The sequence below is a fragment of the Ranitomeya variabilis genome, chromosome 3 (assembly GCF_051348905.1).
Source record: "Ranitomeya variabilis isolate aRanVar5 chromosome 3, aRanVar5.hap1, whole genome shotgun sequence".
Lineage (NCBI taxonomy): Eukaryota > Metazoa > Chordata > Amphibia > Anura > Dendrobatidae > Ranitomeya > Ranitomeya variabilis.
In genome coordinates this window covers 137,335,579-137,351,571 of record NC_135234.1, presented here as the reverse complement: position 1 = coordinate 137,351,571, position 15,993 = coordinate 137,335,579, and the positions used below count along the sequence as shown (strand labels likewise).

The 15,993-nt window shown below is 45.0% G+C and overlaps 1 protein-coding gene across 3 annotated transcripts in view; it reads right to left on the bottom strand.

Annotated features, from left to right (window-relative positions):
* Window positions 1–15,993, bottom strand: part of LOC143815470 (acetylserotonin O-methyltransferase-like) — a 201,420-nt gene that overhangs the window by 9,475 nt on the left and 175,952 nt on the right. The window lies entirely within an intron of this gene.

The following is a 15,993-nucleotide window of genomic DNA, read 5'->3' as shown; positions in this document are numbered from 1 at the left end:
TAAAGATTCTGCTCGTTTCCCTGACCTGTTTACCTGAATACACCTGTCTATTCTACAGTCGATTACTAAGCTACTCTTCTTTTCGTGTTCTCATTTTATATTTCTTTTCTTGAGCCCCACCTACTTGGGCTCCCCCTTCTATTTCCTCCTCTTTCTATCTCCCCCCTGGGTGAGCTGTTCACCTTCCACCAGCTCGGTGTGATAGGTCTGTACCATGATTTACCAGTTACTTTTATAATGTTACTATTTGCGTGCATGTCTTGCTCTAGGGGACATGGGCAAACTGATTTTAGGTATGCTTTCTTTTATTCACGGTAATGAAAGTCATCGCCTGTTGCGGGGGCAAGGAGTTATTGCTTATATGTTAAAGTTACCGTAGTCACTCTAGAGGGTTTACTCCCTCTAATTTTTTTTTTCTTTTCTTTCTTTTATGTAAGATTTATGCAAGGTTTGTGAACGAGTGTTTTTTGTGTTACTCTTCTCGAATTGTATATTATAAGAAAAAGTACTTTGATCATTGTCGTAGTTTTCAACTACTGTTTTTCTTGTAAAATTCTCTTCTCTTTAATAAAAATATATTTACCCACAAAAAAAGAGATTTAAAGGAAATCTATCACAGGTATTAACTTTCCTATACCATCTAAACGGATATAGGTCATACTAGATGGTGGCACAATTCAATGCATCGGGTATTCTAGAATATGTTTGTAGTTTACTTATGAAGATTTCAGAATAATGCAATGAAAAATGTTATGATCCGGTGACTTTGGAGCCGCATGAACTTTCTCTGGAGTAGGTGGAAACTGTACTGACCACAAAACCTGAACTAACACCACAACTAGTAGCCATGGGGTGTGCCTAACAAACCCTAGACACCTCGACACAGCCGGAGGACTAAATACCCCTATAGATAGAAATAGGAATACTACCTTGCCTCAGAGCAGAACCCCAAAGGATAGGCAGCCCCCACGAATATTGACTGTGAGTAGGAGAGGAAAGACACACGCAGGCAGAAAACAGGATTCAGCAAAAGAGGCCACTCTAGCTAAATAGGGAAAGATAGGACAGAATACTAAGCGGTCAGTATTAAAACCCTTCCAAAAATATCCACAGCAGATAATACAAAAAGTTCCACAATCTAACTAAAGACATGGAATGTATATCTGCCACTCCAGATAATCCAACAAGACTGAGAAAATACTGACACAATCTAAGCTGGACAAAAAACACTGAATAGCACAGAATTATTAAGCACACAGCATGTGTGCCACAGAAACAAAACCAGACACATATCTTTGCTGATTTGGCAGAAGGCAGAAGGAACCAAACCTGGACCAAAACCTCCCAACAACCATGGACAACTGGCAAGGACTAATGAATCCTGCATGCCTAAATACCCCAGTCAGAACTGCAATCAGCAGATACACCTGACCAGGACTGCAACTCATGGGCAACTGCATTACCACCTACAACCACTGGAGGGAGCCCAAAAGCAGAATTCACAACAGTACCCCCCCTTGAGGAGGGGTCACCGAACCCTCACCAGAGCCCCCAGGTTGATCAGGACGAGCCATATGAAATGCATGAACCAAATCAGCAGCATGGACATCAGAGGCAAAAACCCAAGAATTATCCTCCTGGCCATAACCCTTCCATTTGACAAGATACTGAAGTCTCCGCCTCGAAAAACGAGAATCCAAAATCTTCTCAACCACATACTCCAACTCCCCATCAACCAACACAGGGGCCGGAGGATCAACAGAGGGAACAACGGGTACCACATATTTCCGCAATAAAGATCTATGGAAGACATTATGGATAGCAAAAGAGTCCGGAAGCGCCAATCGAAAAGACACCGGATTAATAATCCCAGAAATCCTTTAAGGACCAATAAACCGAGGCTTAAACTTTGGAGAAGAAACCTTCATAGGAACATGACGGGAAGACAACCAGACCAGATCCCCAACCTGAAGCCGGGAACCAAAACACTGACGACGGTTAGCAAAACATTGAGCCTCCTCCTGAGACAACACCAAATTGTCAACCACATGAGCCCAAATCTGCTGCAACCTGTCAACCACCGAATCCACACCAGGACAGTCAGAAGGCTCAACATGCCCAGAAGAAAAACGAGGATGAAAACCAAAATTACATAAAAAAGGCGAAACCAAAGTAGGCAAACTAGCCCGATTATTAAGGGCAAACTCGGCCAATGGCAAAAAGGCCACCCAATCATCCTGATCAGTAGTGTTGAGCGATACCGTCCGATACTTGAAAGTATCGGTATCGGAAAGTATCGGCCGATACCAGCAAAGTATCGGATCCAATCCGATACCGATACCCGATACCAATACAAGTCAATGGGACTCAGGTATCGGACGGTATTCCTGATGGTTCCCAGGGTCTGAAGGAGAGGAAACTCTCCTTCAGGCCCTGGGAACCATATAAATGTGTAAAAGAAAGAATTAAAATAAAAAATATCGCTATACTCACCTGTCCGACGCAGCCGGGACCTCAGCGAGGGAACCGGCAGCGTTGTTTGTTTAAAATTCGCGCTATTACTTGGTTACGTGAATTCCCGGCTTGTGATTGGTCAGGTCGGCCATGTTGCCGGGACGCGGACCAATCACAGCAAGCCGTGACGAAATTACGTCACGGCTTGCTGTGATTGGTCCGCGTCCCGGCAATATGGCCGCCCTGACCAATCACAAGCCATGACGTCACGGGAGGCTGGACACGCGCTCATTTTAAAATGGGCGCGTGTCCAGCCTCCCGTGACGTCACGGCTTGTGATTGGTTGCGCCGCGGTCAACCAATCACAAGCCGGGAGGCTGGACGCGCTCATTTTAAAATGGGCGCGTGTCCAGCCTCCCGTGACGTCACGGCTTGTGATTGGTTGCGCCGCGGTCAACCAATCACAAGCCGGGAGGCTGGACGCGGTCATTTTAAAATGGGCGCGTGTCCAGCCTCCCGTGACGTCACGGCTTGTGATTGGTTGCGCCGCGGTCAACCAATCACAAGCCGGGAGGCTGGACGCGCTCATTTTAAAATGGGCACGTGTCCAGCCTCCCGTGACGTCACGGCTTGTGATTGGTTGCGCCGCGGTCAACCAATCACAAGCCGGGAGGCTGGACGCGCTCATTTTAAAATGGGCGCGTGTCCAGCCTCCCGTGACGTCACGGCTTGTGATTGGTCAGGGCGGCCATATTGCCGGGACGCGGACCAATCACAGCAAGCCGTGACGTAATTTCGTCACGGCTTGCTGTGATTGGTCCGCGTCCCGGCAACGTGGCCGACCTGACCAATCACAAGCCGGGAATTCACGTAACCAAGTAATAGCGCGAATTTTAAACAAACAACGCTGCCGGTTCCCTCGCTGAAGTCCCGGCTGCGTCGGAGAGGTGAGTATAGCGATATTTTTTATTTTAATTCTCTCTTTTACACATTTTAACATTAATGTTGTTGCGATACCCGATACCCGATACCACAAGAGTATCGGAATCCCGGTATCGGAATTCCGATACAGCAAGTATCGGCCGATACCCGATACTTGCAGCATCGGAATGCTCAACACTACTGATCAGCAGACACAAAGCATCTCAAATAAGTCTCCAAGGTCTGATTAGTTCGCTCGGTTTGGCCATTTGTCTGAGGATGAAATGCAGAGGAAAAAGATAAATCGATGCCCAGCCTAGCACAAAAAACCGGCCAAAACCTAGAAACAAACTGGGAACCTCTGTCAGACACAATATTCTCTGGAATACCATGCAAACGAACCACATGCTGAAAAAACAACGAAACTAAATCTGAAGAGGAAGGCAATTTAGGCAAAGGCACCAAATGAACCATCTTAGAAAACCGGTCACAAACAACCCAGATAACCGACATCCTCTGGGAAACCGGAAGATCAGAAATAAAATCCATAGAAATATGCGTCCAGGGCCTCTCAGGGACCGGCAATGGCAAAAGCAACCCACTAGCACGGGAACAACAAGGCTTGGCCCGCGCACAAGTCCCACAGGACTGCACAAAAGAACGCACATCACGTGATAAAGAATGCCACCAAAAGGACCTACCAACCAAGTCTCTGGTACCAAAAATACCAGGATGACCAGCCAACACAGAACAGTGGACCTCAGAAATCACTCTACTAGTCCATCTGTCAGGAACAAACAGTTTCCCCACTGGACAACAATCAGGTCTGTCAGCCTGAAATTCCTGAAGAACCCGTCGTAAATCAGGGGAAATTGCAGAAAGAACCACCCCTTCTTTCAAAATGCCGACCGGTTCAAGGACCTCAGGAGAATCAGGCAAAAAACTCCTAGAAAGGGCATCAGCCTTAATATTCTTGGAACCCGGAAGATACGAGACCACAAAATCAAAACGGGAAAAAAACAAGGACCATCGAGCCTGTCTAGGATTCAGCCGCTTGGCAGACTCAAGGTAATCAAATTCTTATGATCGGTCAAGACCACAATACGGTGCTTAGCTCCCTCAAGCCAATGTCGCCACTCCTCAAATGCCCACTTCATAGCCAACAACTCCCGATTGCCAACATCATAATTGCGTTCAGCAGGCGAAAATTTACGGGAAAAGAATGCACACGGTTTCATCAAGGAACCAACATGATCCCTCTGGGACAAAACGGCCCCTGCGCCAATCTCAGAAGCGTCAATCTCAACCTGAAACGGAAGGGAAACATCCGGTTGGCGCAATACCGGAGCAGAAGTAAATCGACGTTTAAGCTCCTGAAAGGCAGAAACAGCCGCAGAGGACCAATTCGCCACATCAGCGCCTTTTTTCGTCAAATCGGTCAAGGGCTTAACCACGCTGGAAAAGTTAGCAATGAAACGGCGATAAAAATTTGCAAAACCCAAAAATTTCTGAAGGCTCTTTACGGACGTGGGTTGAATCCAATCATGAATGGCCTGAACCTTAACCGGATCCATCTCAATAGATGAAGGAGAAAAAATAAAACCCAAAAAAAGAAACCTTCTGCACCCCAAAGAGACACTTAGACCCCTTCACAAACAAAGCATTGTCACGAAGGATCTGAAATACCATCCTGACCTGTTCCACATGAGACTCCCAATCATCAGAAAAAATCAAAATATCGTCCAAATATACAATCAAGAATTTATCAATATAAGTCCGGAAGATATCATGCATGAAAGATTGAAAAACAGATGGAGCATTAGTGAGCCCGAACGGCATCACAAGGTATTCAAAATGGCCTTCAGGCATATTGAATGCAGTTTTCCATTCAACAATTCAAAAAATGACTCAACACCTTTCTTCCCTTCTTCTGAGATGCATTTAACTCATAGTGGGCCAGTTGTACTGTTATGATCCGGTGACTTTGGAGCCGCATGAACTTTCTCTGGAGTAGGTGGAAACTGTACTGACCGCGAAACCTGAACTAACACCGCAACTAGAAGTAGCTGTGGGGTGTGCCTAACAAACCCTAGACACCTCGACACAGCCGGAGGTCTAAATACCCCTATAGATAGAAATAGGAATACTACCTTGCCTCAGAGCAGAACCCCAAAAGATAGGCAGCCCCCCACGAATATTGACTGTGAGTAGGTGAGGAAAGACACACGCAGGCAGAAAACAGGATTCAGCAAAAGAGGCCACTCTAGCTAAATAGGGAAAGATAGGACAGAATACTAAGCGGTCAGTATTAAAACCCTTCCAAAAATATCCACAGCAGATAATACAAAAAGTTCCACAATCTAACTAAAGACATGGAATGTATATCTGCCACTCCAGATAATCCAACAAGACTGAGAAAATACTGACACAATCTAAGCTGGACAAAAAACACTGAATAGCACAGAATTATTAAGCACACAGCATGTGTGCCACAGAAACAAAACCAGACACTTATCTTTGCTGATTTGGCAGAAGGCAGAAGGAACCAAACCAGGACCAAAACCTCCCAACAACCATGGACAACTGGCAAGGACTAATGAATCCTGCATGCCTAAATACCCCAGTCAGAACTGCAATCAGATCACCTGACCAGGACTGCAACTCAGGGGCAACTGCATTACCACCTACCACCACCGGAGGGAGCCCAAAAGCAGAATTCACAACAGAAAACACAGGATTCGGCTGACCGGGTGCGACCAATCAGCGAAGCGTGGTTCAAATCCCGTGGCAATTCGTGGATGGCCGGGCATGACTAATCATTGAAGCCAGGGCCAGCTCCAGGATTTTAAGGGCCCCGGGTGAAAGAGTCTCACAGCCCACGTAGTATATAACACAGCCCATGTAGCATATAACACAGCCGACGTAGTATATAGCACAGCCACATAGTATATAACACAGCTAAGTAGTATATAACACAGCCACGTAGTATATAGCACAACCACGTAGTATATAGCACAGTAACGTAGTATATAACACAGCTAAGTAGTACACTGTGTTCCAAATTATTATGCAAATTGGATTTAATTGTCTTAAAGATTTAATTGTTTTGTTTGTCATATAAACTCGTGGATAGTATTGTGTCTCAGGGCTCAATGGATCACTGAAATCAATCTTATTCTATTCTTATTCTAATTAAAGTAAAACTACTTAAAAATGATGTTCCAAATTATTAAGCAGGCCACAAGTTTCAAGCAATATGGGAAATAAAAAGGATCTCTCTGCTGCTGAAAAGCGTTAAATAGGGCAATGCCTTGGTCAAGGTATGAAAACATTAGATATTTCACGAAAACTTAAGAGTGATCATCATACTGTGAAGAGATTTGTGATTGAAACAGAGCACAGAAAGAGTTCATGCAGATAAAGGCATAATGAGGAAGATTTCTGCCAGACAAATTCAGTGGATTAAGAGAGCAGCTGCCAAAATACCATTACAAAGCAGCAAACAGTTATGTGAAGCTGCTGATGCCTCTGGAGTCCCTCGAACCTTAAGGTGTAGGATCCTTCAAAGGCTTGTAGTGGTGCATAAACCTAATATTCGGCCACCTCTAAACAGTATTCACAAGCAGAAACAGTTGCAGTGGGCCCAGACATACATAAAGACTAATTTTCAAACAGTCTTGTTTACTGATGAGTGTTGAGCAACCCTGGATGGTCCAGATGGATGGAATAGTGGATGGTTGATGGATGGCCACCATGTCCCAACAAGGCTGCGACGTCAGCAAGGAGGTGGAGGAGTCATGTTTTGGACCGGAATCATGGGGAAACAGCTGGTAGGGCCCTTTAAGGTTCCTGAAGGTGTGAAGATGACCTCTGCAAAGTATATAGAGTTTCTAAATGACAACTTTCTTCCATGGTATAAAAAGCAGAAGCGTGCCTTCAGGAGCAAAATCATCTTCATGCATGACAATGCACCATCTCATGCTGCAAAGAATAACTCTGAGTGATTGGCTGCTATGGGCATAAAAGGAGATAAACTCTTCGTGTGGCCACCATCTTCCCCTGACCTCAACCCTATAGAGAGCCTTTGGAGTATCATCAAGCAAGAGATCTATGAGGGTGGGAGGCAGTTCACATCAAAACAGCAGCTCTGGGAGGCTATTCTGACTTCATGCAAAGAAATACAAGCAGAAACTCTCCAAAAACTCACAAGTTCAATGGATCCAAGAATTGTGAAGGTGATATCAAAGAAGGGTTCCTATGTTAACATGTAACTTGGCCTGTTAGGATGTTTTGGAGTTAAATAGCTTTTCTTTTCAGTGAATGTGACCTCCTAATGCTGCAAATTCCACAAATGAGCATTTTGAGTTCTTTAAAACATATCAAATGTTTCGAAATTCAACTGTGCCTAATAATTTGGAACAGTGCATTTTGAGTTTTTATTCATTTTGGAGATTATACTGTTATCATTGGGAGGTTTCTTCAATAAAATTTGATGTATAATCTAACGGGTGATGACTTATATTAGATTGACTGTCATTTGCCCGACTATTTAGGAAAATCCGAGAAAAATGTAATTTGCATAATAATTTGGAACACAGTGTATATAACATAGCCACGTAGTATATAGCACAGCCACGTAGTGTATTGCACAGCCACGTAGTATATAGCAGTCACGTATACACAAGATTTGCTCAATTTATATCCCAATATAACTCCCCCTAGGGGACACTGTACCCATTGACCATAGATATATCACAGAAGGTGAGATAAAGAATACACTGACCTCAACCTAGGTACTGTAATAAAAAAACTTTTATTTAGAAAAATTCCTTATTAAAATAAAATTTTTTACTACTGTTACAAAAAAAGGGTACTGGAACCACAAAAGGAGGGACAACTCTGCCATTGGTCAACCCCAAATTACAATATGGCTATAACATAATATGTTTAAATGGCTGACACAACTGTATAGCTATGATAGAAGAGTCATATGATGTAATCATACTAGGGGTAAATTTATATCTTTGCCCATATGGGCATATCATTACCTAAGTAGCTATACGCTGGTCCTCTTAGTATCCAAAGATATTCCCCCACATTAAAAAGCATACATGGTGTAAATATTATAAGGCATACCTATATATTGGCCACATGGGGATGATCCTCGGCGTCCCTCTGCCCCGACACGTGTTTCACACTGCTTCTTCAGGAGGCGTGAGACGCTATATTATAGCCATATTGTAATTTGGGGTTGACCAATGGCAGAGTTGTCCCTCCTTTTGTGGTTCCAGTACCCTTTTTTTGTAACAGTAGTAAAAAATGTTATTTTAATAAGGAATTTTTCTAAATAAAAGTTGTTTTATTACAGTACCTAGGTTGAGGTCAGTGTATTCTTTATCTCACCTTCTGTGATATATATATAGCAGTCACGTAGTATATAGCACAGCCCACATAGTATATAGCACAGCCCACGTAGGGGCTATATAACACAGCCCATGCAGTATATAACACAGCCCATGTAGTATATAGCACAGCCCACGTAGAATATAGCACAGCACACGCAATATATAACACAGCCCACATAGTATATGTGACGCCCGGGAGACCGAGGTACCCAGCACCAGATCAATGAGGTCGGTCTCTTGAGGGGGATGTCACTAGTGGCTTGACCTGGTGCTGTGGCCTCAGGTGATGCACAATGTAAGGGATATCATGAAGGAACAGACACTTACTTGATCAGCAGCAGGTCTTCTTAGATGTGATGACCCCGATCCTGGATCGATGGCTATTGTCTAAATGAAAGACTGAGGCGCTGAAACGTTTAACCAGTTTACTTCAACAAAAAGGGATTTGCAACCAATACTGTCACCAGAGTCTGTTTAAGAACTCTGAATTACTTTGACCCTGTCAGGGTTTCCACCTCTTATTATGTGCAGTTTCTGTATGGCCCTGCTGCTGTATGTGAACTAGCTGCCGACCCAATCTGTCTCTTCTGTGCTCTGGTTCGACGGACAACCCGAGTCCTTTTTTGTCGGCTTACCCCCTCTGGGAGTAACGCTGAACTCTGTGTCTGTTGCTGCGTCTTACCCTGGTGAAGCTGATATCACCTCACGTCCTTCCGGTTGCTGTATTATATATAATGAATATAGCCACGGATCTGGTATCCGTCTCTGCGCCTATTCTGGGCAGCGATTATTGCTACCCGGTTCTCACAATGTCCTTTTTCTTTATTTCTCTTTTCCTACTATGGGTACTATAGGCCTATAATCCGTCATAGGGCTGTTAGGAGTTCAGTTATACGACCTCTCACTTTCAGCTCCTCAGCCCAACTGCCAGTCCTTTTCTCAGACCGGAATAGATCAAGGGGAGTCTCTGGAGCTCCCCCTTCTGGCCGGAGATGGTAGTGCAGTCTTGCTATTTTAGTACTTGTATTCGGTGTCAATAACTATTTTTGTGGCAAATACCCCTAGGGGCGCCACATTCCCCCTTAGTTAAGAACAGTACTCCGGGACTGTGGGACGATAACATTCTGAAATAACAATTGATATGTACAGAGTCTTAAAAATGAAAAGTTACAAAAACCACTCAAAGAAACAAAAAAAATGGAATTCTGTAAAAAGTCACTTCAAATAGCGTCCATTAATACAGTTCCATCCTCGAAGGCACTAGGAAGCAAAGTTCACAAAGCAGTCTTTCCGGAGCCTTGATCTAGTGTTTCCGGGCTGATAAAAAGTTCAAGAATATGCAAGAAGTTCATACAGGTAAGTCTCTGTAGGTACTGGGCTTAAACGTTACAGAACGATAACAATGACTATAGTCTTATAGTTGGTAATCCGCATACCTGGCCGGTAATTGACCCTGGGTACTACGCTGGGATCTACGTAATAGCGGTGTCTCTTTATGTGGTGTACTTCTGTCTACTGCGGATATAGTATCTGCCCTCTCTGCTAAAGATAATTCCACAACTATGGGATTGGCAAGTCCACCGTGAATGAGATTACTCTGATCAGGAATCTGTTCTTCCTGATCTGGAACCTCTTGCAGTACGGGGTCAGCCTCTTCCTGTCTTGGGATTTCTAATATTGGGTTCGGTGTTGGATAAAAGGCCACCATGGGAACCACTACCGCACCATGGTATGTTAGTAGGGTTTTGGGAAAGTCTCCTATACAGGTGTGATACATTTCCTCTTCTTTTTCTTTTACTGGTTGAACCTGTATGGGTTGAATAACTTCTGGTTCTGGCTGGACAACTTCTGGCTCTTTCAACGTTTCCGGACATAATTTAAGATTGTCTCTTGACACTAGTACAGATGTTAAACCTCCATTTTTGCTAATGAGACACATTTTAGGATTACCCATTCTTGTTGGTAAAACTGTGTAGGGTACGGCTTCCCATTGATTATCCAGATTATTGGTTCGACGATTCCTCTTGAGTACTTGGTCACCAGGTCTTAATGGAGTTGCTAGAGCATTCTGGTTGAAAGTTCGCTCTTGTCTTTCTCTGGTTTGTTGGAGGCTTCTTTCCACACTCTCTTGCACTTGGCGATACTGCTTTTGCCGTACGACATCCCAATTGGAGTCTTGAACTTCTGCGTCTGGTTTCAGAATTCCCATTTCTAGATCGATTGGCAATTGGCCGGGTCTTGCACGCATAAGATAAGCTGGGGTGCAGTTGGTAGAACTCACCGGGACATGATTATACAGATCCACCAAGTCAGGCAATTTCTCTGGCAATTGATTCCTTTCCGTTTCAGGTAAAGTCTTTAGTAGGTCTATCACAATATGGTTCATCTTCTCACATAAGCTGTTTGTTTGCGGATGATAGGCCGTCGTCCGGATCTTTTTGCAACCATACATATTACAGAATTCTCTGAAGATCTCCGATTCAAAGGCTGTACCCTGGTCAGTGAGAACCTGTTCTGGATATCCATGGGGTCTACAAAAGTACGTTTGGAAAGCTTTGGCTGCTGTTTTTGCAGTCAGATCTTTTACAGGTAGGGTTGAGCGAAACGGGTCGACCATTTTCAGAAGTCGCCGACTTTTGGCAAAGTCGGGTTTCATGAAACCCGACCCGACCCCTGTGTGGGGTCGGCCATGAGGTCGGCGATCTTCTGAATCTGGTATCGGAGTTCCGATATGTTTGCGATATCGGAAATCGGTATCGGAATCCACATTTAAGTGTAAAATAAAGAATTAGAATAAAAAATATTGATATACTCATCTCTCCGACGCAGCCTGGACATCGCCGCTGGTAACCGGCATCTTCCGTTCCTAAGAATGAGCGCGTTCAGGGCCTTAGAAGACGTCACGGCTTTGTGACTGGTCGCGGAGGCCCACGTGACCGCTCAGCGACCAATCACAAGCCGTGACGTAATTCTCTCAGGTCCTAAATTCCTCATTCTAGGAATTTAGGCCATGAGAATTACGTCACGGCTTGTGATTGGTCGCTGAGCGGTCACGTGGGCCGCCGCGACCAATCACAAAGCCGTGACGTCATCTAAGGCCCTGAACGCGCTCATTCTTAGGAACGGAAGATGCCGATTACTACCAGGGCTCGTCAGAGGGTGAGTATATCAATATTTTTTATTTTAATTCTTTATTTTACACTTAAATATGGATCCCAGGGCCTGAAGGAGAGTTTCCTCTCCTTCAGACCCTGGGAACCATAGTATCCCATTGCACTGCATTGGGTTTCGCGTTTCGGCCGACCCCGACTTTTTTATAGGATCGGCCGATTTCACTCGACCCGACTTTTGAGAAAGTCGGGTTTCGTGAAACCCGACCCGATCCTATAAAAATAAAAGTCGCTCAACCCTATTTACAGGTACTACTACCAAGAAGCGCAAATAATGATCCACGATGGTCAAGGCATAACCGGACCGGCTCAGTGTCAACTTCACGTGCTCCATGGCTACCAGTTCAAGTGGTTGTTTGGTGATTATGGGCTGCAGTGGTGCTCTTTGGCTCTTTTGATCGTTCCTTCTGAGGTTGCACGGGCCACAGTTTCTACACCACTGTTCGATTGATTTTCTCATCCCGACCCAATAAAATCTTTCTCTCAGAAGTACTTCTAGCTTTTTCCAACCAAAGTGACCAGCACCATTGTGGTAAGCCTCGAGGACCATCCTCACATCTTGTTTAGGCACGATAATCTGCCAAACCAATTCATGTGTTTTCGGATTGGTGTATCTTCTACAGAGTTTCCCTTGATACAGGAACATTTTGCCTCTCTCTTTCCAGAGTTGATGCGTCTCTTCTGGGGCATCCTCATCGGGATATGCACTTTGCTCAGTCAATAGTTCCTTCACTAGCTTCACAGCCTGATTGCTATCTTGGGTGTAAGCCCATCTATGGTGTGCTAACGGATTAAAATTCACTTCTTGTTGTTTCTGATAGGTATTTGACTGACGATGTTTTACCTTGGGCTGATGAAAGGCTGGTAGTTCAATTTCTTCAAGCTCCCCCGTTTCTTCTTCTGCATCTCTCAAGTGTGGCATCCGGGATAGGGCATCGGCATTTCCATTCTTGCGACCTGCTCGATACTTGATCACAAAGTTGTAATTAGATAACCGGGCTATCCATCGCTGTTCTAACGCACCTAATTTAGCCGTGTCTAGGTGGGTCAATGGATTGTTGTCAGTATAGACAATAAATTCTGCACCGGTCAAATAGTGTTTGAAACGTTCAGTCACAGCCCAAACTACTTCCAGTAGCTCCAATTTGAAGGAGCTATAATTTTCAGAATTTCTTTCAGTAGGCCGGAGTTTTCTACTTGCAAAGGCGATGACATTCTCCCGACCTTCTTGCTTTTGTGACAGCACCGCTCCCAATCCCACATTACTGGCATCGGTGTAGAGGATGAAAGGTTGATGGTAATCCGGGTACGCCAGAACTTCTTCTCCAGTTAGTGCCTTCTTTAGTAGTTCAAAGGAGTCTTCTCTTTCGTCGTTCCACTGAAAAGGAGGGTTTCGGTTTGAAGGTTTCTTCGTCTGCCCTATCAAAGCATCTTGCAAGGGCGCTGCCAATATGGTAAATCATTTTATAAATCTACGATAGTAACCCACTAATCCTAAGAATTGCCTCACTTCTTTTGCATTGGTAGGTCTTGGCCAATCCCTTATGGCAGTTATTTTATCGGGATCCGGTGCCACTCCCTCCGAACTCACGATGTGCCCTAAGTATTGTACCTTTGGCTTGAGAAGGTGACATTTGGATGGTTTGATTTTCATACCATACTTGGATAAGGCTTCGAACACCTCTGCCAGGTCTGTTAAGTGCTGTTCGTAAGTCTTTGAGTAGACGATCACATCATCTAGGTACAGGAGGACGGTCTCGAAGTTCTTGTGTCCGAGGCAACATTCCATCAGTCGCTGGAAAGTACCGGATGCGTTGCAGAGTCCGAACGGCATGCGATTAAATTCGCTTAGACCCATTGGTGTGGTGAATGCCGTTTTTTCTTTATCTCTCTCAGCCACAGGGACTTGCCAATACCCGCTTGTTAAGTCTAAGGTGGAAAAATAATTAGCAGATTTCAAAGCAGTCAAGGACTCTTCTATCCTAGGCAAGGGATAGGCGTCTTTATGGGTGATGTTATTAATCCGCCGGTAGTCTACGCACATTCTCATGGTTCCGTCCTTTTTTTTGACAATCACGAGAGGGGCCGCCCAAGGGCTACAACTATCTCTTATTACCCCGGCCTGTTTCATCTCTCTCAGCATGTCCTTCGCGCATTGATAGTGAGCGGGCGGTATGGGTCTATATCTTTCTTTTATCGGGGGATGGTCACCGATGGGGATTGTATGTTCCACCCCTTCTATCTGTCCGAAGTCCAATGGGTGTTTACTGAAGACCTGTTCATATTCCGTCACTAATCTATACACCCCTTGTCTTTGATGGGTAGATGTTGAATCTACACCCACGTCTAGCTGTTGGCACTAGGGTTGAGCGAAACGGATCGTTCATTTTCATAAGTCGCCGACTTTTGGTAAAGTCGGCGTCTCATGAAACCCGACCCGATCCCTGTGTGGGGTCGGCCATGCAGTACGCGATCTTGGCACCAAAGTCGCGTTTCGTATGACGCGTTTAGTGCCATTTTTTAAGCCAGTGAAGGAGCGTGGGCAGAGTGATGACATAGGGGTTAGGGCGTGCACGCCTATCATCATTTTATCACTTGTGCGCAGTAGCGATTTGGAATGTGTAAAACGAAATTTTCTGTGCTGGGACGGAGGAGAGAGAGAGAGAGAGAGAGAGAGAAAAATAAAAATCCCCATTGACGTGCATAGGGTTTCATGTTCCGGCCGATCCTCGACTTTGCGCAGTAATCGGCCAATTTCGCCCGACTCGACTTTTCCAACAGTCGGGTTTCGCGAAACATGACTCGACCCTAAAAAAGTCAAGGTCGCTCAACCCTAGTTGGCACCAATCCTCCGATTCTCCATCTGAGCCGTTATTTTCCACCTGACAGGTCGATTCTAAGGGCTCAACGGTTGTGATGGCATTGTTGTCAACAGTATATAACTTTGCCACTGTAGCGTACCTTGGCAAAGTGACCTCTTCCTCTCCACAGTTCAAAAGTTGTACCGGCACCCGTCCCCAGTGTACCTCGACCACCCCTCGTGCCGTGAGTATAGTGGGCCTGCTGTCGGTGTACGCTGGTTCTATGAAGGCTTGATAGTCTCGTCCTTTAGTACCAATGGCCGCTCTACACCATACCAGCATTTCTGTTTTTGGTGGGATTACAATAGACGTTGGATCACTCACCCTCACACTGCCGATTTCTCCACCTGCAACTTCTATCTGTTGCCTTAACATTAATACTTTTATTTCCCTCCGGAGAACTCTCTGCTGGCAGGATCGGGCAGTTTCAGCAATTTGTAGTAAGACAGAAATAACTTCGGAAAAGCAGGTCTCTAACACATTCATTCCTATCAATACAGTTGGTTCACAGTTCTGTCGGTCAACATCAACGACAATTATACCCTGTTTCTTCAATTCTGCTTTACCAATCTTTATGGTCATCTCCCTGAATCCTAGTTTCGGTACCAACTTACCATTACTGGCCCATATATCTAGTTCAACATCAGAGGGTCCTTTATCAATATCTACCTCAGCCCAGTACCTCTTATAAAGGATATATGGTATAGATGAAATCTGGGAACCTATATCCAGCAAAGCGTTGAGGGGAATTCCGTCCAGCACGATAGGTATGATGGGTCGTCCTCCGATGTACCTGTCGTGCCAGGGTGTTGGGCCTTGAAAATTCATTCCTGCAAAGCAGCCCGCATTCCCAGGGGATTCCCGTTTAAATCACAATTTCATGCAAAGTGGCCTGGCTGCTGGCAACGGCGGCAAATGGGCTGTCCATCCGGTTGGTAGCGGTCACGGGGTCGTCCTCTCCATGTCGGGTATCTCCGGGACCTCATCCATGGAACATCCTTTCTACGGTTTGCCAACTCCATCTTGGGTTCTCTCATCTCCTGCATGGTTTTAGCCATTGAAGCAACAACATCAGTTAAAGAGTCAAGCTTTTGCTGAAGAGCCTCATTATTAATGGGCCTCAGGGACTTAGCACTGGCACCGGACGTAGCTGATGTCACTGGCATTCCCCGTTGCTGAAGT